This window comes from Hyperolius riggenbachi, chromosome 3 (assembly GCF_040937935.1).
Source record: "Hyperolius riggenbachi isolate aHypRig1 chromosome 3, aHypRig1.pri, whole genome shotgun sequence".
NCBI lineage: Eukaryota > Metazoa > Chordata > Amphibia > Anura > Hyperoliidae > Hyperolius > Hyperolius riggenbachi.
The window spans coordinates 128667757-128690982 of NC_090648.1; the positions used below are offsets into that span (position 1 = coordinate 128667757).

General features: G+C 42.9%; 1 long non-coding RNA gene across 1 annotated transcript; it reads left to right on the forward strand.

Moving 5' to 3' along the window:
- The first annotated feature begins 568 nt into the window (after positions 1-568).
- On the forward strand, positions 569-19919 carry LOC137561144 (uncharacterized). Its single transcript, XR_011029881.1, has 3 exons — positions 569-639; positions 19464-19559; positions 19735-19919. It is a non-coding gene; the product is annotated as an uncharacterized lncRNA (long non-coding RNA).
- The last annotated feature ends 3307 nt before the right edge of the window (positions 19920-23226 follow it).

The following is a 23226-nucleotide window of genomic DNA, read 5'->3' on the forward strand; positions in this document are numbered from 1 at the left end:
TGATGATCTATCTGATGTGTTTTTAGAACATTTTTTACCAGGATAGAATTCCATTAGATTTCAGTTTGAAATCTATTGAAATTCGATCTGATGGCATTTTTTTGCCATCAGACTTCCATTAGGGCCAATGCAAAATGATAAGCAGTCTCATCAGATCGACCTAGATTTTCGAAATCGATCGAAATCGGCCGTCGATCGGTCGATTGGCCAACCGATTTGCAATCGATCGATCGGTTTTGATCGATCGGTCGGCCGGCCAGAAAATCGGCTGAGTGTATGGGCCCCTTTACTAGAGTCAGGTGGGGCGTTTGCCATTGTTCTATTGTTTGTTAGCAGACTGGCCTTGCTCTTATCATCTGCTAACATTTGATGTCTGTTTGTTAAAGAGGAATTCCAGTGAAAATAATGTAATAAAAAAGTGCTTCATTTTTACAATAATTATGTATAAATGATTTAGTCAGTGTTTGCCCATTGTAAAATCTTTTAAATCCCTGATTGACATTCTGACATTTATTACATGGTGACATTTTTACTGTTGGCAGGTGAAGAAGCTGCTGCATGCTTTTTGGCAGTTGGAAAAAGCTGTAAACAGCTACTTCCCACAATGCAACAAGATTCACAGACAGGAAACTGCCAAAAGTACGTACTTTTCTTGTTTCTTGTGGGAGGGGTTTCACCACAATATCAGTCATACAGCGCCCCCTGATGGTCTGTTTGTGAAAAGGAATAGATTTCTCATGTAAAAGGGGGTATCAGCTACTGATTGGGATAAAGTTCAATTCTTGGTCGGAGTTTCTCTTTAAGCTTGATATACTGTTTGGTAGAGTGAGAGAGAGAGTCAGTTCGGTGTGAGACAGCTAGGTGAAAGCTGTATGCTCCTGTATCGATGGAAGTTATCTGATGTATGGAACAGAATAAAGTGTATTCGTCATTGGATTCCATGTCTGCTCACTGTTTATGGATAGTCCTCATGTCATATTCCTCCAGCCCCCTGTAGGCCATGAGCTTTCACACCATCCTCTTGTGCTTTTCCGTTGTCCCAGAGTCAGCTCAGAGGAATTACCCACACTCCACTGTGCATGGGCGTTCCCAGCCATGCGCAATCTTGATCGTGGTTCCATGACTGTGGGACAACTGAATGGCCCAGGAGGACGGTGAGGGAGCCCACAGGTAGGTATGCTTCTCTTTATTTTATCTTAGGTACACTTTAAAGGGCACTTGCAACTGCACCATGCTGCAGTATGTAACAGCTAAAAACATACATGTATGTCAGCTGTCTTATATGACAAAGTATGTAGTATTTGTTTTATGTCTCTTATTTGCTGCACTGTTTTTGGTAAACCTTACGCTTAAACCCTACTCTTTCCAAATACTGCAGGAGCAGTTACCCCACCTACCACCACCACCACCACCACCACCACCACGGCTTAAACAGGCTTTGCAATAATGTGCCAAATACCTGTGCTATTTAACGATGATTAGAGGCAGGGATTATTGCAGCCAGCTAAGGGCCTTCTGGTCTGTCTGTGTGTGGTTGGTTGGTTGAATAGTTTGCCTGATCTAGGTGAGACCCTCAGTCTGTTCTATAGCGTTAGCATTGTTTTTTTTTTTTTTTTCTCTATACACATCCTGCACTACATTATCAATGTATTTTTGGTCCAGAAGATTGACTTTAATTTTATGACTACCTTTCATCTCACCATATTATTGTTTTATTTATAAATAGCCAATAAATTACACAGCAATGAACATTGTTGGAGGTATAAAATAATACGTTATTTTTTATAATGAACCTATTTTGTTATCCCTTATTGAGCTCATACTCTAAAGTATTCCTGGTCTTTGAAGTTGAACTAAAAACCCAATTAAACCTAATGAAGACAAGGCTGATACAGGAAATTAAATTGACTGTTACTTTAAAGCAAGTTCTATAAGGCATTGACTAGACAACACTATGGGAGGCCTGAAAGGTTGCGATTAGAGGTTATATTAACTACACTTAGAGGTAGCAAAAATAGACAGGAAATAATAAAATTATTATAACCCTACATAGCAAAATAACAAAATATTACATAAAGAAATAATTCCGCCATTTTGTTAAGAGGTAATACATACAGTGCTGCCCATAATTATTCATACCCCAGGCAATTTTTTTTTAACGGGAAATGACATCGGTGTCTCCCAAAAGATAATAAGATGATGTAGAAGAGGCATTATTGTGGGGAAAAACATTTCTCAGCTTTTATTTATATTTGAGTAAAAAGTTCCAGTCCAAAATTATTGATACCCTTCTCAATAATCAATAGAAAAGCCTTCATTAGCTATTACAGCAATCAAATACTTTCTATAATTGCAGACCAGCTTTTTGCATGTCTCTACAGGTATTTTTGCCCATTCATCTTTAGCAATGAGCTCCAAATCTTTCAGGTTAGAGGGTCTTCTTGCCATCACCCTGATCTTTCACTCCCTCCACAGATTTTCAATTGGATTCAAGTCAGGACTCTGACTGGGCCACTCCAAAATGTTAATGTTGTTGTCTGCTAACCATTTCTTCACCACTTTTGCTGGGTGTTTTGGGTCATTGTCATGCTGAAATGTCCACTGGTGCCCATGCCAAGTTTCTCTGCAGACTGCCTGATGTTGTTGTTGAGAATCCGCATGTGTTGCTTTTTTTTTCATGGTGCCGTATACTGTGATTAGGTTCCCTGGTCCATTGGCTGAAAAACTCCTCCAAAGCATTGGGTTCCCACCACCATTTTTGACAGTGAGGGATGGTGTTCTTTGGGTTAAAAGCTTCTCCTTTTTTACGCCAAATGAAGGAAACATCATTGTGACCAAACAATTCAATTTTTGTTTCATCTGACCATAACACAGAAGAGCAGGAGAGTTCTTATTTGTTGACATGAGCATTTGCAAAGGCCAAGTGAGCATTTGTGTGCCTTATCTGGAGGAGTGGCATCCTCCGTGGTCTGCATCCATAGAACCCAGCAGTGTGCAGTATCTGTTGAATTGTCTGCCTTGAGACATTGCCACCAGCAGGGTCCAGATTCACCAGGATGGCATTGGTGGTGATACTTGGATTCTTTTTCGCCTCTCTCACTAATCACTATAATCAGGGTAATTAGGATGCTTTAGAACAGCTTGGACTATTTGGAATGGTATAGAACTTTGGATTTTCCCACAGACTGTGACAGTTTGTGATTAGAGATGGCCCGAACGGTTCGCTGGCGAACAGTTCCCAGCAAACTTCCAGTGAGGGCTTTCGCGGAGAACCGTGAACTTTCCCGGAAGATCGGTTCGCCCCCATAATGCACCATTAGGCTCAACTTTGACCCTCTACATCACAGTCAGCAGGCACATTGTAGCCAATCAGGCTACACTCCCTCCTGGAGCCACTCCCCCCCTTATAAAAGGCAGGCACCGCCGGCCATTATACTCACTTGTGTGCCTGCAGTAAATAGAGAAGGGATAGCTGCTGCTGCTGCAGACTCTCATAGGGAAAGATTAGTTAGGCTCTTGTAGGCTTGTTAGCTTGCTCCTTGCTGATTCTTATTGCTAAAATAGCACCCCACAACAGCTCTTTTGAGAGCTAATCTTGTTCTTGTGATCTATTTTTTTTCTGTGTGTCCCACTGACTCTTGTGTTGCAAAGACAGTCTTGATAATTCATACTGTGTGTGCCACTGCCAGGCCCAGCACATGCAGTGACTACCTGTGTGTGGGACAGGTGCACATTATAATACCCATTACTGCATATACATACCTACCTGTTGTTCACAGTGCACCCGCCTACCTATGTGAGCTGAGCGCACGCAGTGTCACTGTGCCTGTCCGCTACCTGTCTGTGTGTGACAGGTGCACATTGTAATACCCATTACTGCATATACCTACCTACCTGTTGTTCACAGTGCACCCACCTACCTACGTGAGCTGAGCGCACGCAGTGTCACTGTGCCTGTCCGCTACCTGTCTGTGTGTGACAGGTGCACATTGTAATACCCATTACTGTATATACCTACCTACCTGTTCTTCACAGTGCACCCACCTACCTACGTGAGTTGAGCGCACGCAGTGTCACTGTGCCTGTCCGCTACCTGTCTGTGTGTGACAGGTGCACATTGTAATACCCATCACTGCATATACCTACCTGTTGTGTTCAGTTCACCCACTTCATCGCTGCATATACCTACCTGTTGTGTTTAGTGCACCCACCTACCTACGTCAGTGCACGCAGTGTGATATACCACTCTGTGCATATCTGTTAACTGCACCTGTTGACTGCACATTGTATTAGTCAAGTCAGTGCATACCTTTCACATCTTCCCCCCCAATATAGACAAAATAAAAGGCAGAGGCAGGCCACCTGGCAGATCTGTTCGAGGTCGCGCTGTCGTGATTTCGTGCGGCCCTCAACCAAAGTACAGTGTTCAGAAGAAGGCACGTGCCATCAACCCCCAATATTGTCAGGACGTAGTTGAATATTTAACACAGAACACCTCATCTTTCTCAGCTTCCGCACGCAAGTGTGACATATCTTCCTCCTCCTGCTCTGGTTCTGGCACCCAACTTAACACTCAGTCGGCCTCCACCACCAAAGTGCCATCACTCCAGGGCTCAGCGGTGTGGACATTTTTTTGTGGACATGCCTCAGATGAGAGCAATGCCATCTGTATTCTCTGCCACCGAAAATTGAGCCGTGGAAAGACCAAGACCCGCGTAGGGACAACTACCTTACGCAGTCACATGAATACAAACCACAAACTGCAATGGGATGACCACCTGAGGAAAAGCAGCACACAAAAGCAAAGCCACACACCGCAGTGGAAGATACCAGGCCGCAATTTTTTCTCAAAAAAAGGCGATACCTAAACTGTACCGTGATGTAAAAAGGCAAGTGGTGACATCTCTGGCACACAGCATTGGGTCAAGGGTCCATCTGACCACGGATGCCTGGTCTGCAAAGCACGCTCAGGCCTGCCCAAAGACTAAGTCAGTCCCCACACACAGCATCTCTGCCTGTACGCCATGTGACTGCCTGCCCCAAGACTAAGTCGCTCCCCACACAGCATCTCTGCCTGCAGGCCGGTTGACTGCCTTCTCCGCCACCACCAACAGGGTCCAGTACTCCAGGCGGCTATCATAATTTTTCTGGTGTGTGTACAGGCCTGCCTAATTTTTCTGGCTGCACTACGGCTGCAACAACAAAACAAAACCTGGTTCGTGAACCGAAAATCAGAGGTTCAGGCCATCTCTATTTGTGATGTGTATGAATAATTTTGGACTGGACACTTTTTGCTCAAATGTAAATAAGAGCTAAGAAATGTTTTTTTCCCCACAATAATGCAAGAGTACATTGTTTTATTATCTTTTGGGAGACACCTATGCCATTTCCCATTAAAAAATTACTTGCTGGTTGAATAAAAGTAACTTTAAGTCAAAACTAGTCAGGGGTATGAATAATTATGGGCAGCACTGTATATACATATGTGTACATGCAAAAAAGGGTGCCCGGAAATTTGGGCATGCAAAATATCAGTTAGTAGTAGATTATTAGTAAATTTACTAATATTCTACTATTATGAAGAGCAAATTACGATAGTAAAATATTGGTAAATGATACCGATATTTTACTACAGCTAAATCTAGCCCTATTCCCACACAAAAACTGCTCTCTATCTATGCCGCCTCACCCTAACCACAAAACTCCCCCGATGCCTAACCTAACCAAGCCCCCTGCTGATGCCTAACCCTATCCACCCCCCACCGCCAATGCTTAACCCTAACCACCACCCCTGATGCCTAACCCTAACCAATCCCCCCCCCTGCTGATGCCAAACCCCCCACTCCCTAACCTTAAAACCACCTCCCTGCGCCTAACCTTAAAACCTCCCCCACGGACGCCTAACCTTAATCGGCCCCCCCACTGCAATCTCACCCAAAAAAAAGAGAACGCTAAATATTGTTTATAGAAGTCTGCAAAATATTGGGTGCCGCTATAAGCCCCCATACATATATAGTTTATTGTGACCCTGGCGGATGCTAAATTTCCTTCTGTAAATTTGTATGGTGCCTATAGTGGCGCTCAAACTTCTGCAACTCTCAGGGATGCAAATTTCTTCCATATACAGTATATAGATGTGTAGTGATACATTTTACATTTTATCCTTTGCCTGATGCACAGCAATCCTGTTTTACACTCTCATTTAACTTAAAGTTTTTCTCATTATACTTCCTGATGAGTTTGCAGGAAATAAGTGCACAGAACTTGATCTTGATTAGCCAGCCAAGGGCTCTTGTACGCAGGGAAGCCATGCATTTCTATGGCATATAAACGCAAACAAATTGCTTAAGAGAGCTCACAGTGTGAATAAACAATATGTCTATATTTATAGTGTCGGTGGAATCACCCTTCTAAAACTGACACTCACACTAGTTAACTAACAAAATAAAAGTATAGAAAAAAGAAGATATACTGGTATATCGCAAGAGGTATGCTTACAACAACAACAACAACAACAATAAAAAATTACATAATAATGTTGACACCTATCGGTATTGAAGACTATAGGCCCACTTCACACTGGCACTTAAGTGGCACACGGATCCATGAAAACAGATCAGATTATAATTTACCGGTCAATTGCATCCATTTTCACTCTGTTGCCGTACAGCTGCTTCCATTCCGTGTCGTTATATCCCCCCCCCCCCTCCTTGACCCCCATCACCAAAGTGGATTTTGCTGGCTAGAATGGTCCATTTCTTCACTAGTGTGAAGAAACTTTTCGTTTTTATTGCCCCCAATGCAATGCTTCATCTTCTGCTTCTGTTCCGCTGGGCTCAGCAGTCCAGAAAATTTGCTGCAGAACCAAATTTGCAGTCCGTTCAGAGGATTGGGTGGAGCGGATCCGTTCTAACAGGCCAATGAGAACGGATCCACAGGTTCACATTACATCTGTTATGATCAGTTCCGTTGGGGTCCGCCAATGGACTGTTTTTTTCTGCCAGTGTGAACCGGGGCTTATTTGTAAATTGCTAGAAAAAAAAACACATAGATAAAGGCCCATTGCCTCCAGTTCAGACATTTAAATAAGTTATAAGGGAGGTGCTAAAGGGGGCGTGACCAACAAAAAAAGCAAAGTCAATTAACCCTTTGCATACTCACATGCAAATGTTCATGCAAATATTTTCACAGAAATCAATCATCTAGGAACAGCGCTAGAACTGTATTCTATATGAAGGAAGGAGGCTAGCTTATAATGCTTGCCATTGATGTCTTGGACACATCCATGAATAAAGGTGATAGTCTACAGACACGTGCGGACCGTCTTCCTTCCTTTGTGCAATTTGGACTTGCTGGTCAGGTCTGGCACTGTTGTGGACTTTAGTGGGGTCAGGTGTAGCAGTGTTCATCATATCCAAATTCTATATGAAGACAAGGAAAACCTCTGGACTTCCCAGAGGCTTCCCACTAAAGATGTAAATATCCATAGCTCCCAACTCGGGGACCAATTGTCCCTCTTTGGGAGCCCTGTTCCTCTGTCCCTCTTTCCTCCTCATTTGTCCCTCTTTCAGGACTTTGTCCCTCTTTCTATGTAAATATAAACATTTCTCCACTAAAAAATGTGTTTGAATGACTCTAAACTTTATTCCCATCCTTTAAATTGATATATTACTAATTTTAGAATGTTACTATGAAGGATAATGAGCCAGGATAGAAAGGACCAGTGTGGCTTGAATTATAAAACAACATATTTTTCTTATGAAATCTTTATGGTATGCATGACTATGGTTGTGACGGGGGAGTGATCAGGGGTGTGACAGGGGCGTGGCTTAAGTATCCCTCTTTCTCATCTCAAAAAGTTGAGAGGTATGACTATATTTTTATTAGTGACTTAAGGCCTACATTAAGCAAATGAATTCACTGAGCAGTGCATTCACTGTATACAGTGGCTTGCAAAAGTATTCGGCCCCCTTGAAGTTTTCCACATTTTGTCATATTACTGCCACAAACATGAATCAAATTTATTGGAATTCCACGTGAAAGACCAATAGAAAGTGGTGTACACGTGAGAAGTGGAACAAAAATCATACATGATTCCAAACATTTTTTACAAATCAATAACTGCAAAGAGGGGTGTGCGTAATTATTCAGCCCCTTGAGTCAATACTTTGTAGAACCACCTTTTGCTGCAATTACAGCTGCCAGTCTTTTAGGGTATGTCTCTACCAGCTTTTCACATCTAGAGACTGAAATCCTTGCCCATTCTTCTTTGCAAAACAGCTCCAGCTCAGTCAGATTAGATGGACAGTGTTTGTGAACAGCAGTTTTCAGATTTTGCCACAGCTTCTCGATTGGATTTAGATCTGGACTTTGACTGGGCCATTCTAACACATGGATATGTTTTGTTTTAAACCATTCCATTGTTGCCCTGGCTTTATGTTTAGGGTCGTTGTCCTGCTGGAAGGTGAACCTCCGCCCCAGTCTCAAGTCTTTTGCAGACTCCAAGAGGTTTTCTTCCAAGATTGCCCTGTATTTGGCTCCATCCATCTTCCCATCAACTTTGACCAGCTTCCCTGTCCCTGCTGAAGAGAAGCACCCCCAGAGCATGATGCAGCCATCACCATATTTGACAGTTAGATGGTGTGTTCTGAATAATGTGCAGTGTTAGTTTTCTGCCACACATAGCGTTTTGCATTTTGGCCAAATAGTTCCATTTTGGTCTCATCCGACCAGAGCACCTTCTTCCACATGTTTGCTGTGTCCCCCACATGGCTTTTGGCAAACTGCAACCCGGGACTTCTTTTCTGTTAACAATGGCTTTCTTCTTGTCACTCTTCCATAAAGGCCAACTTTGTACAGTGCATGACTAATAGTTGTCCTATGAACAGAGTCTCCCACCTGACCTGTAGATCTCTGCGGCTTGTCCAGAGTCACCATGGGCCTCTTGACTGCATTTCTGATCAGCGCTCTCCTTGTTCGGCCTGTGAGTTTAGGTGGATGGCCTTGTCTTGGTAGGTGTACAGTTGTGCCATACTCCTTCCATTTCTGAATGGTCGCTTGAACAGTGCTCCGTGGGATGTTCAAGGCTTTGGAAATCTTATTGTAGCCTAAGCCTGCTTTAAATTTCTCAATAACTTTATCCTTGACCTGTCTGGTGTGTTCTTTGGACTTCATGGTGTTGTTGCTCCCAATATTCTCTTAGACAACCTCTGAGGCCGCCACAGAGCAGCTGTATTTGTACTGATATTAGATTACACACAGGTGCACTCTATTTAGTCATTAGCACTCATCAGGCAATGTCTATGGGCAACTTACTGCACTCAGACCAAAGGGGGCTGAATAATTATGCACACCCCAATTTGCAGTTATTGACTTGTAAAAAATGTTTGGAATCATGTATGATTTTCGTTCCACTTCTCACATGTACACCACTTTGTGTTGGTCTTTCACGTGGAATTCCAATAAAATTGATTCATGTTTGTGGCAGTAATGTGACAGAATGTGGAAAACTTCAAGGGGGCCGAATACTTTTGCAAGCCACTGTACATTGACTTGCACCTGATGGAAGTGGAAGGAACATGTGAACATTGGTAGGAAATAGGAATCCTGCTCTGGCACAATGAGCTTGGGGACTCCAACCTGTTTTGTAGAGCAGGAAACCGTTTCTTCTGGGTTACAACCTATAGAAAACAAATAGAACTGTCAGTGGCGTAATTACAAATTATGGGGGCCCCCAGTGAAACTTCAATGGGGCCCCCCAATTTTCACACCCCTTTCTTTGCTTCCCCTTGGTGCCCTTGCCCTCTATGGCGTTGGGGCCCATCTCACAAGGGTCATAAAACAAGTGTGGCCATCATGATCTTCTCACCCATAACAAGTGTAGCCACAAAAACACCTGATCTGAAGTATAGTCCCCTGTATAGGAGGAAGGGAAGGTTAGTAGTTTGGGTCCCCACAGCTTTGGGTCCCCCTGTGATCACAGGTGCTGCTCCCCTCTAGTTACGCCCCTGGCCACTGTAAAGAAGGTTCAGTTTGAGATAATGATCCACTGATACTGTGATTCATTTTTTCTTTCTTTGTACTTAAAATAGATTTCTAATACTGTAGAAATATGGTTGAGTTGGAAAAATGTCAAACCCAGTTAATGAAATGGTAAAGTAAATGCCTTTTTCATGCAATTGTTCTACAATATTGATCATTTAAAAAATTATTAGAAAGAAAAATCAACCCATGTAAAGGTCATCATACCAGTTTAATGGACAGTGTCAATTAGGTCTCTAAAAAGCCAGTGTCCTTTGTAGTGTTTTTGTGGGTACTTTTCAGCACTCTGCAGGGCTGAGGCTTCTCTCTGAAAGCAGTAGCTACGATTTCTCGAGATGTGTGAAGTGCCACTACAGAAAAGTACGACAAACGCACAAAAGAATTGAATGACCTTGAAGCTGCTGGTGTCACAGAGGTTATTTCATGACTCACCTGTTCCTTTTCACACGGCTTATTACACATCCCCAGCCTGGATTTCTGTAAATTTCCTGCAAGACGACTAGATGGGAACATTGTCACTTGCAAGTTCTTCTGTGATGCGAAATGACATAAATAGTCTTTAAAATTAAAATAACCAGCGGTATATTAAGGAGGCATTTAAATTCAAACAAAAAGGCAACAACTAGTGCAGATAAATAAAATAAATAATATGCAATTTAGAGTTAAAGGCAATATAATTAAAAAAGTAATTGCATTTGGTTTTCATTAAAAACACAAAAAGTACATTACTTATGTTATTTGGTCCAGGCAGTCATTAATAAAGGCTACAAGCAGGCAATCTCCAGCTCAATAAACATTGTCATGACTGTTTTAATAAATAATCTACTTAACCACTTCAGCCCCCAAGCAATTTTCACAAAACTTTCCAGGGGCCCTTGGGGAGAAAAGTCCTGCACTTGTAGAGCTTACCACTTGGGTCTTTACATTTATTTTGTTTTTGAATGTATTTTTGGGGGCCTGTGTGTGTGTGTGTGTGTGTGGAGGGGGGGGGGGAGACGGTGAAAAAATAGGGGGGGAGGGTCACCTTCTAAAAATACAACTGTTAAAATACTAGATTCTATGGATGAGTGTTTGAAATGCAAAGGTGCACTATTGTATCTTGCCACCTCCTTTTGTACAGCAAAGCAGGTCACTTTTGCACATGCATGGAGCTGCGTAGTGCCAGCTATCGGCGTGGCTATACCTGCAATGTTATGCCTAGTACACACCATACAATTTTCGGTTATGCTGGGCATACACAGTGAGTTTTTTCCTATCAATCGAGCCGCTGATGGCTCGATTGATAATTTCCGACGTGTCCGATCACCGCGCCAGATCGATTCCGCGCTCTATCCCCGCGGGCGGACAATGGAAGAAAACACGCAAAAGATAAGAAGTGCCCGTGGGGAAGAGCGGGAATCGATCCGGACGCCCGCGGGGATGCTGGCATCGAGCCAGTGGCTCGATTTCCGGCGCAGAAACTCACCGTGTATGCCCAGCATAAGGTTTTCTGAAAGATTTACCTGCCAGATAGGTAATTTCCAACATGTTGGAAATTATCTATCTAACCATCTATCTGCCTAGCAATTAGGCATTGTTCTACTCAGTGGGAGATAACCAGAAGACAATGCACCAGAGATAACGACCAGTCTCCACAGAAAATAATCTAATTACAGAAAATCTAAAAGAAAAAGAAATTTGAATGGTGTATACTAGGCAGTATAATCTGCACCCTGCTTATCTCTGATTTGGATTCCAGCGATGGCCGACCCCGAATTATTGTACTTATACTCTACTGCTTAATGTACCATACTGCCTGCTACTGTACCACCTCACGATATTGTATGGTTACTGTACCACCACCGACCCTGTAGTGCCAAAACCAATTCCGGGTACAACCCCCGTTGTACTTGGTGAAATTAATTGATTCTGATTCTGATAATGCAAATTTATTTAAAGTGTCACAAATCCTCATCATGACTACATCAATCCAAATAAACACATCATGTTGCTATAATGCCAAAAGCATGCAAAAAATAATGCATTTGTTATTGCACCCAAAACTGCAAAATTGCTACCAATCTGGAGGACATTTACGGCATGTGTGTGTGTGTCTGTATAGTGTACTTGTTAAGGGGAGACCACGGTTCAAATCTCAGCTCTTCTTGTGCAATAAGTCTGCACCTATTTAGTGAGGAGACCTTGGACGAGACTCTCTAACACTGCTGCTGCCTATAGAGCACAATCCTAGTGGCTGGTGCTGGCGCCAGGAGAAAAGTGCGATATAAACGTTCTTTGACTTACCTTGTGTATATACTGTTTATGTATATATATATATATATATATATATATTTATATATATATATATATATATATATATATATATATTATATATATATATTACTAATACTGTATTATAAATGTAAAAGTTTATGTATGGATGTTTGTTACTCAATCCTGCAACAATGGCTTAACGGATTTGAATGAAATTTGGCACTCACATAGTACATTACCTGGAATAACATATAGGATACTTTTTATCCCCATAACCAAAAAGTGGGCGGAGAAAAATACAAATTTCACTGGGAAAATGTAAACTGCAGCCATTCTTTCACTGTTAATGGCAGGGTTCTCAAACTTTGCACAGTTGGTCACTAGGTGACTGGGATTAATATTCAGAAAAGGTGGTGGAGCCTACAAAAGCCAATCAAAATGCACCTATTTATATTTAAGAGGAATATTTAATTGCTGCCATTCTTCCACTGTTAATGGCACAAGCTTCAAACCTGGTACAGTTGGTCATTGGGTGACTGGGGTTCAAATTCAGAAAAGGGGGTGGAGCCACAAACAGCCAATCAGATTGTTTCATTTCAATGCAAATTATTGATGCCAAAGACCGCAAAGCTAACAAACTTGGTCATTGAGACATTCCCGGGCAACGGTGGACCATCAGCTAGTGTGTATATATATATATATATATATATATATATATATATATATATATATATACAGTGGCTTGCAAAAGTATTCGGCCCCCTTGAAGTTTTCCACATTTTGTCATATTACTGCCACAAACATGAATCAATTTGATTGGAATTCCACGTGAAAGACCAATACAGAGTGGTGTACATGTGAGAAGTGGAACGAAAATAATACATGATTCCAAACATTTTTTAAAAATAAATAACTGCAAAGTGGTGTGTGCGTAATTATTCAGCCCCCTTTGGTCTGAGTGCAGTCAGTTGCCCATAGACATTGCCTGATGAGTGCTAATGACTAAATAGAGTGCACTTGTGTGTAATCTATTGTCAGTACAAATACAGCTGCTCTGTGACGGCCTCAGAGGTTGTCTAAGAGAATATTGGGAGCACAAACACCATGAAGTACAAAGAACACACCAGACAGGTCAGGGATAAAGTTATTGAGAAATTTAAAGCAAGCTTAGGCTACAAAAATATTTCCAAAGCCTTGAACATCCCACGGAGCACTGTTCAAGTGATCATTCAGAAATGGAAGGAGTATGGCACAACTGTAAACCTACTAAGACAAGGCCATCCACCTAAACACACAGGCCGAACAAGGAGAGCGCTGATCAGAAATGCAGTCAAGAGGCCCATGGTAACTCTGGACGAGCTGCAGAGATCTACAGCTCAGGTGGGGGAATCTGTCCATAGGACAACTATAAGTTGTGCACTTCACAAAGTTGGCCTTTATGGAAGAGTGGCAAGAAGAAAGCCATTGTTAACAGAAAAGCATAAGAAGTCCAGTTTGCAGTTTGCCACAAGCCAAGTGGGGGACGCAGCAAACATATGGAAGAAGGTGCTCTGGTCAGATGAGACCAAAATGGAACTTTTAGTGGCTGGATAGTGTAATGGTTAAGGGCTCTGCCTCTGACACGAAGACCAGGGTTTGAATCTCGGCTCTGCCTGTTCAGTAAACCAGCACCTATTCAGTAGGAGACCTTGGGCAAGACTCCCTAACACTACTACTGCCTATAGAGCGCGTCTTTGTGGCTGCAGCTCTGGCGCTTTGAGTCCGCCAGGAGAAAAGTGCGATATAAATGTTCTGTGTTTGTTTGTTGTTTGTTTGTTTTGGCCAAAATGCAAAACGCTATGTGTGGCGGAAAACTAACACTGCACATCACTCTGAACACACCATCCCTACTGTCCAAAATGGTGGTGACAGCATTATGCTCTGGGGGTGCTTCTCTTCAGCAGGGGCAGGGAAGCTGGTCAGAGTTGATGGGAAGATGGATGGAGCCAAATACAGGGCAATCTTGGAAGAAAACCTCTTGGAGTCTGCAAAAGACTTGAGACTGGGGCGGAGGTTCACCTTCCAGCAGGACAACGACCCTAAACATAAAGCCAGGGCAACAATGGTATGGTTTAAAACAAAACATATCCATGTGTTAGAATGGCCCAGTCAAAGTCCAGATCTACATTCAAACGAGAATCTGTGGCAAGACCTGAAAACTGCTGTTCACAAACACTGTCCATCTAATCTGACTGAGTTGGAGCTGTTCTGCAAAGAAGAGTGGGCAAAGATTTCAGTCTCTAGATGTACAAAGCTGGTAGGGACATACCCTAAAAGACTGGCAGCTGTAATTGCTGCAAAAGGTGGTTCTACAAAGTATTGACTCAGGGGGCTGGATAATTACGCACACCCCTCTTTGCAGTTATTGATGTTAAAAAAATGTTTGGAATCCTGTATGATTTTCGTTCCACTTCTCACGTGTACACCACTTTGTATTGGTCTTTCACGTGGAATTCCAATAAAATATATATATATATATATATATATATATATATATATATACCGGTATATATATATATATATATATATATTTACAGAGGGGCTGCAGCACACAACAGGAAAACAGTGACAGGGGCTCTTGGTTACGCTTTAACGCGCTTAAGCTCACCAACTGCGCCAAAGTGTCCCCAATCTGGTGAGTCCTACTCTACAATGCAAAATGACAGTTTTTATAAGCAGTCTAGTGGGAACTAAACCAAAAACCCAAGAGTCAACTAAATGGGAAAAAAGGAAATTAAAAACACCTCACCTTTCACTAGCTACCAAATGAACTCTCTGAACATGTGCAATGCACTCATTTATATACTTAACTGTGCTAGAGATGGGCGTGGTTATGCAGGCTTACAGGGGAAAATTATAAATAAATACCAAGGGGTAAGCAGCACAAACCAAATTTTTATGCAATTCTATGCATTGTATGCACGCAGCACAGGAGGTCCCCAAACTCCCATAAGAAATATATAATTACAGAGGTGCTGCAGCACACAACAGGAAAACAGTGACAGGGGCTCTTGGTTACGCTTTAACGCGCTTAAGCTCACCAACTGCGCCAAAGTGTCCCCAAATATATATATACATACAGAGAGAGAGAAAGAGAGAGACCTTATCAGATACAGGTTCAAAGGGTTGCATCTATAAATCCAATACCTTTGTTTATATAAAGGATGAAAGGTTCTTTGACAAGTGGCCAGATGAAAGTTTTGCTATGGAGTAACATAACAGACAGCCCCTTTTAGCTCGTTAAGTCAAGATGTGTATTGATTGATGTTCTGGTAAAAATGTGATTTTATATAATTACTTTGTTCACTGAAAGTCTTGTTCATGTGCAAGCCACTATGGGACCGTTAGCCTTTGTCTTGATTCTAAATCAGAAAATCTCTCTTCTATAGTTGGTAGCTGGGTAGTGTTAAAGTGGACCTGACCTCTTGCACAGGAAAACAGAGAAATGCACCCTGTATATATTTAGTGAGTTTAGCCTGTCTAATTTCCCATCACCCATGACTAATCACAACTGTAATTTGATCTCTGAACTGTGTCAGCTGGCTGTCTCGGCAGAGCAACTAATTTGTAAACACAGGATGTGAACCCTATGTCTGCTTCCATAATAACAGGAAGTAGACACACTGCAGATTTATTGCAGGATTTGTATCAGCTGTAACAAAGAAATGTTTTTCTTTAAAGGTTTTTATGCGGTTGTATCTTTTAGAGCAGAGAGGAAGTTCTGAATTCAATCAGCAACAAAAAGAGTAGATGAGGCACCATCCACTATGCTCAGGAGTAATTTATTGAATAACCATCACCAGCATAGACAAGCAGTATAGGGTGACGCCTAACAGCTGTTTTGCGGTACTTCTGCTTCCTCAGAGACCGTTATTCATGAGTGGTTAACGGTCTCTGAGAAAGCTTGTATTTGTCTATGCTGGTGATGGTTGTTCAATAAATTATTCCTGAGCATAGCGATTGGTGCCTCGTCTACTCTTCTCGTTGCTGATTCAACTTTATGCTTAATGAGTGCACACCATGGGAGTTGCAAACATCATACTAAAGTCCTACAAAGCGTTTGGTGTTGACTTTGTGTCTTTTGTATTATTGCATTGAAGTTCTGAATTCAGGTTGCTTTAAAGTGTAACTGTCGGTCATAAAATGAAAAATCAATTCTTTATTTTTATATGGGAAACAAGTAATAAGGATGCTAACCAGGCAATCCAAAAGTTAAAATCTCTATTACTTTTCTTGTTGATAAATGATCATTCCCCAGTTTACCTGACTCTTATTTTGTACGTTGCCGCACAAAGGAAGTTGCAGGGCATGCTAGGTTGTCTTTTTTGCTTCTTTATTTCCCCTCAGACTTAAAGTGACTCTGTAACAAAAATTACAACGTTTTTTCTACCTTCCTACAAGTTCCTAAACCTATTCTAATGTGATCTGGCTTGCTGCAGCTCTTTTTACTATAACCATCTCTGTAATAAATCAATGTATCTTTCCCCTGTCAGACTTGTCGGCCTGTGTCTGGAAGGCTGCCAAGTTCTTCAGTGTTGAACTGTTCCTCTATGCACACTCCAGTGTGTGTTTTATTTACATAAGCCAGCAGCTTCTTCTCTGCTATCTTATCAGTGATAAAAGAGAGCTGGATAAAAATCCTCCTCTGGAGGCTGTGAAAGGAGCTGGTCTGTCACATACTAAGGAATTAACCACATAGGCAGAGCTGTCTGCAGGAAGCCTGTAATGTTCAGTGCATGAGAGAAGCTGGGGACAGAAGGTAAACACACACAAGTGATCTCTTGAGATTCAGAAGTAAGGCTGTACACAGCCTGCTTGTGTATGGATGTATTTTCTATGTGTGGACATACTGTACATCAACCTACTTCCTGTTTTGGTGGCCATTTTGTTTGTTTATAAACAAACTTTTTAAAACAGTTTTTGACTACTTTTAATGCGGCGGGGAGCGGTGAAATTGTGACAGAGGGTAATAGGAGATGTCCCCTAACGCACTGGTATGTTTACTTTTGTGCGATTTTAACAATACAGATTCTCTTTAATGTACAGAAGCAAAAAAAGACAACCCAGCATGCCCTGCAACTTTATTTTTGCGGCAACGTACCAAATAAGCGTCAGGTAAACTGGGGAATGATCATTTATAAACAAGAAAAGTGATAGAGATTTTACCTTTTGGATTGCCTGATTAGCATCCTTATTACTTCTTTACCAGATAAAAATAAAGAATTGATTTTTGATTTTATGCCCGACAGTTACACTTTAAGGGCTCCGTCTCTGACATAGGAGATCTGTGTTCAAATCTCAGCTCTTCCTTTTCAGTAAGCCAGTACCTATTCAGTAAGGAGTTCTTGGGTGAGACTCCCTAACACTGCTATTGAGCGCGCTCTAGTGGCTGCAGCTCTGGCGCTTTGAGTCCGCCAGGAGAAAAGCGAGATACAAATATTGGAATTATTTTTACAGTTATGTAGGAAAAAGAAAGTGTAGATTTCATTCTACTTATTTTTCTACTACCTATCGCTAGTAGCTTTTTTGGCTATGGTTATTGCTGTAGAAGTACCTTCCCCCAAAGAGCTTGCAATCTATTCAGTAATCAAACAGCAGAATGATTGAAGTCCTTGGCAGGTAGAAATGTAAAGGAATTCCCAGCCTCTGCCTCCCGCGTAAAAAGAAAAGGAAACATCTGCATTCTGTTTTGTTTCTTTCTTGTGAGTTTGAATAAAGTGTGAACAATAAGGTTTATTATTCTGTACAGCCGTATACAACCAGATACAAATAAACAAGCTCCCACTCTCTTCACACCTGAGAATTCTTCCAGGAAAATCACACAGCATTCTGTTTTTCATACAAGAACATTAAATAATAATCACGAATAGCGCTGGGTAGCTCTGTGTGGCGCTAGGTTAACAATTTAACTCCTTCCTGCTTCTGCATAGTAAGTCAGCATTCTCTCAATGTTCCAGCAGCAGCCCAAGTCCCAGTTCTCTTTCCAGAATAGTAACAGTAAGGTGCCAATACATCTCTTGACTTGGCCGATTTACTATCCGATTTGATAATTATTATCGAACTGGATGGAAATTGGTGCTGCCAAGAGCATGCCCCAACAATGCAACCAGTTTCAGGCTGAAATTGGTCACATGTATCGATAGGACATGCTGCAAGATGTTGGGCCATCATGGTTGATTGGGCATGGCGGTAATGGTGAGTGATATCTGGACGAGGGACAAACACAATAAAACCCCCCGCGCTGGTCCCCAGTGTATAAATGTACCCCCTGTGTGTGCATTTATACATTACCTGTCATGTGTCGCCCACCGCGCAGGCCCCATAAGTCTTCCGGTTCTTCCTCTTCCATTTGCGCCTCACATGATGCTGGTGTATAGCACGGGGTATGTGTGTGATGTCACTATATATCCTATGCACCGCCGTCCTCAGCCTTCCCCCTCTTCGGTACCGGGTCCCTTAACTTCGGCCAGCCATGGTCAGTCTACCCAAGCGCAGTGCGCTCCCTCTGTCTGGCGTAGAATCGCACTGTGCATGCATCAAACTGGTTGCGAATGCTGAAGTTACGGGACCTGGTACCAAAGAGGGAGAAGACTGAGGATGGCGGCATTGGAGCGCCGCAGGTGCAGTACTGTTCTCCACCAGAGAGAGATGGAGGGAGCGCACTCTGTGCATGCATCAAACTGGACGCGAATGCTGAAGTTACGGGACCCGGTACCGAAGAGGGAGAAGACTGAGGATGGCGGCATTGGAGCGCCGCAGGTGCAGTACTGTTCTCCACCAGAGAGAGATGGAGGGAGCGCACTCTGTGCATGCATCAAACTGGACGCGAATGCTGAAGTTACGGGACCCGGTACCGAAGAGGGAGAAGACTGAGGATGGCGGCATTGGAGCGCCGCAGGTGCAGTACTGTTCTCCACCAGAGAGAGATGGAGGGAGCGCACTCTGTGCATGCATCAAACTGGACGCGAATGCTGAAGTTACGGGACCCGGTACCGAAGAGGGAGAAGACTGAGGATGGCGGCATGGGAGCAATCGTGTGGATGGGGCTGGAGGAAGCCCCAGGTATGTATAAAGCTTTTAAGTTTAATCGTCCCTGGTACACTTTAATTGTTTATTTGCTTGTTTTGCAGTGCCAACACAATGGTGGTTGTGACCGGTGACACATCAAGAAATGACAGTCCCCTCTTACAACTGAATAAGCTGCACACATATGACCACTGAATGCAGTGAGTTGCTTTTGATTTTATTTTTAGCAGAAGGTATACAAAGTAGTTGTGTGCTGACACGTGGTTCTATAGAGAAATAATGGACAGACTACTTTTAGAAACGTACACTTTGTGTAACTATAAACACACACACACAAGTGGACTAATGTGTTATTTTTTTTTTTTTTAACAACAGTGATGGCAGCTATGAACAGCACAGTGGGAAACCAGAATTCGGCTAAACCAGTCAGACCTGAGTTAGAGGAACTGGTCTGCATGCTTGTTCCAGGTCTGTGACTGAAAATATTAGAGGCAGACATTCAGCAGGAAAGCCAGGCAATTCGCCTAGTTTAAAAGGAAATAAATGTCTTACTTCAGGTGTCTAGGGTTCCATTGTTTGTTGTCAGAATGTGATGAGTGTGGGTATTGAGGTAGCTACTCTTGGTTGAAGCATAAATAAGGTAAAGGCTTGGATTTCTGTAGCCATTAGCAAGGATTCACTCCTGAAAACATAATACCGCATTTATTTAAAAAGTGGGTGTGCATATTTTACAATACAAATCTTTTTTTAAACGATGTGACCATTTTTTTATTTTCTCTTTAACGGTTTGTGTGAAAAAAATCAGGGTCTGGAAATAGGCACCTTTACTTATTTGCCTGCGTGGTGATGGCCTATGCCAATCCAATATTAACCACTTCAGTACTCAGCCTTTACCCCCCCTTAAGGACCAGCGCTGATTTCGCTGATCTGTGCTGGGTGGGCTCTACAGCCCCCAGCACAGATCAAATACCAGGCAGAGCGACCAGATCGCCCCCCTTTTTTCCCCACTAGGGGGATGATGTGCTGGGGGGGTCTGATCGTTCCTGCCTGCGTGTGGCTGGCGGGGGGGGCACCTCAAAGCCCCCTCCACCGCAGGATTCCCCCTCTCCCTCTCCTCCCTCCCTGTCCCGGAGATCGGAGGCTGCACAGGAACGGATCTGTCCTGCGCAGCCTCTAACAGGCTCCTGCCTGTCATGTGACAGACAGCGATCCCCGGCCGCTGATTGGCCGGGGATCGCTGATCTAGTACAACACTGCTACTGTTAGCAGCATTGTACAAATGTAAACAAAGCGGATTATTTCCGCTTGTGTTTACATTTAGCCTGCGAGCTGCGATCGGCAGCCCGCAGGCTATTCACGGAGCCCCCCGCCATGAATTGACAGGAAGCAGCCGCTCGCGCAAGCGGCTGTTTCCTGATTAATTAGCCTGCAGCTGGCGACGCAGATGTGCGTTGCTGGTCCTGCAGCTACCACTTTGCCGACGCGCGTTATGAGTGTGCGAGTATTGCCGAACCTTTTATCCCGAAACATGTGAAAGGGTACCTTTTGCTGCCCTCTTCCCAACATATCCCCAATAGCTGCCTTCCCATGGACAGGAACTACTTGGAAACACTTAAACGGACTGCACACCATTTGCTTTCTGCAGATTTCAGAGCTCATCTCTAATTTTTCTCTCCACTATTTTTTTCTATCAATATGCATCAAAATTAGTAATTTCTACTGAAAAAAAAAACATTTTTCAGATCTTAGTTTTCAAACGGTGTAATTTACCATTAAAAGCAATCACCATTATCCACGTTCCCGGCCGCAATAGCATTATAGAGGGCGCTATTGCGGCCCGGGACGTGGATAATCAGCCGCGTTCCCAGCGTGTCGGCCGGTGATGGCCAAACCGGAAGTGGCCGCCGGCGAGTCCAGGTGTATCGGAGGGACACGGCGAGGGCTCCGTTCAGCTGCAGGAGGCTGAGGGGAGCCTCGGGTGAGTAAAAGTCACTTTTTTTTTCAGCCTTAAGTATCCCTTTAATTAGACTCGTGCAACAGCATGTATGTGTGTTTTGTACAGTATTTTATCAATATGAATTTCTCAATATAAATGATGTGTAATTGACATTCTTTGCATTACAAAAGAAATAATTTTCTATTGAAAGCCAAGGCTCTGTAAATTATCTGTAATGGTTGTATAAGAATCGTGCATTGCACTTCACAAGCGCTTCATGAGCAATACATGAGACCTGCAACTGAATGGATATGTCACTGTTCAGGAAATAACTGAAATACCAAGGAACAGGAATAAATGAATAATGGGAGTTTATTTACAAAGGCAAGTAACATAAATAAATAAAGGTAACCAGCAATGTACATTAACCTCTTACTCAGCAATAGAAATAAATGCAACAATATCCAGGTATGAACACAAAATAATAATCCTGCAGGCAACTAGTGTATTCAGAAGGCATATACTTGCATGCGGAGTATATACAATTAGATCTCCCTGCATAAGGAGTAATGCAGAGCTACCCAGTGTATATACAAAAGTGCGCACACAGACCCTGGAACCTGGTTAATGTATACAAGAGATAATTACAAATATATACACAAGGCAATTCGCAGGACACAAGGAACAGGCAAACCGTTAGTCATACAAGCAAGTAATCAGCCAAGAGATCAACCATACAATGTAGTTGCTTTGGCAAAGAATCATCAAGAGATAAGCAGTAGGTCATACGCAGGAAAGCAACAAGGGACAAGAATACAGGGTAATCAGGACACAAGTAACAAGGGCCGATAACTCAGGCTAGGATGGCCAGAACACTGGTACGATGAACTAGCACTGGATTAGTGCTCAGGCTTGGTTTATATCCTTGTGCTGAGAGATCAGGTGACCATTCAGATCTCCTCCCAACAGTCTGTAGAGGAATGCTAGTTCTGAAGGAGTGATTGCTCTGCTAGCAGGCAGAGAAACATCATGATTCAAGGCAATGTTTGCCTTTATCCCATGGAAATTACAGCAGAACTGTTTAGTCAATGTAGCTGCTTTAACGTTTGGGATTTTCTTTCAGGACAATATGATGTTGACCCTGGAATATCACCAGCGTTGCTTGCGAATTTTCACCAAATTCATTTTCACATCAAAAATGCCATTTTCATTTTTATTTTTTCCCATGAAAATATGCCAATTTTTTAGCATTTTCTCCCACATAGCCGGCCTTTGACCTGAGCGACCGGAACGGTCGCTCAGGGCGCCGGCTTCCAAGGGGGCGCCTATAGCTGGTTGCCTATACTGGGGGCACCTATAGCTGGCAACTTTTACTTAGGGCATCAACACCTGGCTACCTATACTGGAGGCAACTACGCCTGGCTACCTATGGGGGGGATGGAGACCTTCAACTGACTCCCTATACTGGGGGCACCTATGCTTGGCAACCTATATTGAGGGCACCTACACATGAGATATTATACTGGGGGAACCAATACCTGGCCACTTACCTATACTGAATCTGAGGGTGTTTTTTTTGGGGGGCGCACTGCGGCTATAAAGCGTGGTAAATATTGTCGGTGCTGTGCTATCATTATAAATGGGGGGGGGGGGGGGACTAACCAGCGCCGGGCCGAGGCAGAGGTGATAGAGGCTCCAGCCTCAGGGAGCAGTGTAGGAGGGGGGCGCACAACTCGCTCAGTTATCATTCCACTGTTGTATTAAAGCAGAGAAAAATAAGAAAAGGGGGCACATGGCAGTGACTGAAACCAGATAACTAGAGATTAAGGTGTTTGGAGGGTTGGGGGCCCTGGGGTGCCTCTTAGGTTGCCTTCCTTCTTAAAGCGGAATATAACCCTGCATTTCAACTTTGCTCTAAAATATTATTTACA